Genomic DNA, 2,216 nt, shown 5'->3' on the forward strand with positions numbered 1-2,216 from the left:
GGCGAGTTCTGCGAGATTTTACTATACCGGGAACACAAGGTTCACAAACGAGCATAGCAAGGCCTGCGGTAAATGCTAACAACTTTGAGATTAAACCATCACTTATCCAAATGGTTCAACAATCTCAATTTGGAGGTAATGCAGTAGAAGATCCTAATACACACTTAGCTACATTCTTGGAAATTTGTGATACAATTAAAATGAATGGAGTTAGTGATGATGCTATAAGGCTAAGATTGTTCCCATTTTCATTGAGAGATAAGGCCAAACTTTGGCTACACTCTCATGCTCCCAATACTTTCACTGGATGGGATGAATTATCAAGAGCATTCTTAAATAAGTATTTTCCACCAGGTAAGACTGCTAAGCTTAGAATGGATATCACTAGTTTTAGCCAATTAGAAGGTGAATCATTATATGAGGCATGGGAAAGGTTTAGAGATCTGCTTCGGAAATGTCCACATCATGGACTGCCGGAGTGGTTAATCATACAAACCTTCTATAATGGTTTAGTTTTTTCTACTAAAACTATGATCGATGCAGCTGCAGGTGGAGCTTTAATGGGTAAAACACCCCAAGAAGCTCATAATTTGATAGAAGAAATGGCAGCAAATAACTACCAATGGGCCAATGAGAGAGGTAATGCAAGACGTCACGCAGGTATGATAGAAATGGACACTCTTAATATGCTGAGTGCTCAAATGAATAATGTGATGAAATTGCTAAGTAGACAAGGTCCAAGCTCATCTAATGCACATGTAGCATGCTGTTCTGTATGTGGAGGTGAACATGATACTAATGAGTGTGTTGATTCTGAACAGGTACAATTCGTCAATAATTACAATCGTAATGCTCAAAATAACCCCTACTCGAATACTTACAATCCGGGGTGGAGAAATCATCCAAACTTTGGATGGAAGGATCAAGGAAATCAACCAAGGCCAACCAATCCACCGGGATTTCAATCAAGGCAACAACAAGCTGAAACTAAATCTGGTTGGGAGATGGCAGTGGAAAAGCTTGCAAAAGTTACCTCGGACAGATTTGAGCGAGTAGAAGGAAGGATGGACCAACTCACTACAATGTACAGGAATGTAGAGGTCCAAATTGGTCAAATTGCTAGTTCTTTGAATAATCGAAATCAAGGAGAATTACCTAGCAAAACAGAGGTCAATCCTAAGGAGCATGTGAAAGCCATTACTCTTCGTAGTGGTAGACAATTAGAAGATCCTCCAGTGAAGGAAGTTGAGAAGGATGAGAATGAAAAACAAGAAGAAAAGCAGAGGAACCAAGAGGCGATTGTGGAGGAAAATAGTCGGGAGAATCCAAGAGAAAAGCAACCATCATCTTCCACTACCATTCCAATACCCCCTGCGGTTCCATTTCCACAAAGATTAAAGCAAAATAAGTTTGATAAAGATTTTGAAAAATTTGTTAAACTTTTCAAACAATTGCACATTAACATTCCTTTTGCCGATGCTATTTTGCAGATTCCGTCTTATGCGAAATTTCTCAAGGAAATCATGACTAGAAAAAGAAAGTTGGAAGACTGCGAAACAATAGCATTAACGGAGGAATGTAGTGCAATTATTCAAAATAAGCTACCACCGAAGTTGAAGGATCCAGGGAGTTTTTCTATACCTTGCACCATAGGTAACGTTGATTTTTCTAAAGCATTGTGTGATCTTGGTGCTAGTGTATCATTAATACCTTTAACGGTGGCTAGACAATTGGGTTTGCATGAGCTTAAACGCACAAATATTACTTTGCAACTAGCGGATCGGTCTATTAGATATCCAGTGGGAGTGTTGGAGAATGTATTGATAAAAGTTCAAAAATTTATCATTCCAGTGGATTTTGTGGTATTAGATATGGAAGAAGATATATCTATGCCAATTATTCTAGGTAGACCATTTCTAGCTACTGCAGGTACTATTATTGATGTAAAAAATGGCAAGCTTAAGTTTCAAGTAGGTGAAGAAGAAGTAGAATTTAATTTGAATGAAATGGAAAAATACCCTTCTTTTACCGATCATGCTTATTCTATTGGCACAATTGATAAACTAACCCAAGAGATGAGTCAAGTCAACCTTGACTTAGATCCTCTTGAGCATTGTTTAATGAGTTTAGGTAAGCAAGAAGATGTTTGTGAAGAAATTGAAGAATTGGCCAAGTACTTGGATTTTCAAGCACCTTATAAAAGGGGTAATTTGTAT

At 37.9% G+C, this 2,216-nt stretch overlaps 1 non-coding gene across 1 annotated transcript; it reads right to left on the reverse strand.

Annotated features, from left to right (window-relative positions):
• Positions 1 to 365: 365 nt before the first annotated feature.
• Positions 366 to 472, reverse strand: LOC113754764. The gene has a single exon (XR_003465369.1). It is a non-coding gene; the product is annotated as a small nucleolar RNA R71 (small nucleolar RNA).
• Positions 473 to 2,216: the final 1,744 nt, after the last annotated feature.

This window comes from Coffea eugenioides, unplaced genomic scaffold (assembly GCF_003713205.1).
Source record: "Coffea eugenioides isolate CCC68of unplaced genomic scaffold, Ceug_1.0 ScVebR1_1020;HRSCAF=1806, whole genome shotgun sequence".
Lineage (NCBI taxonomy): Eukaryota > Viridiplantae > Streptophyta > Magnoliopsida > Gentianales > Rubiaceae > Coffea > Coffea eugenioides.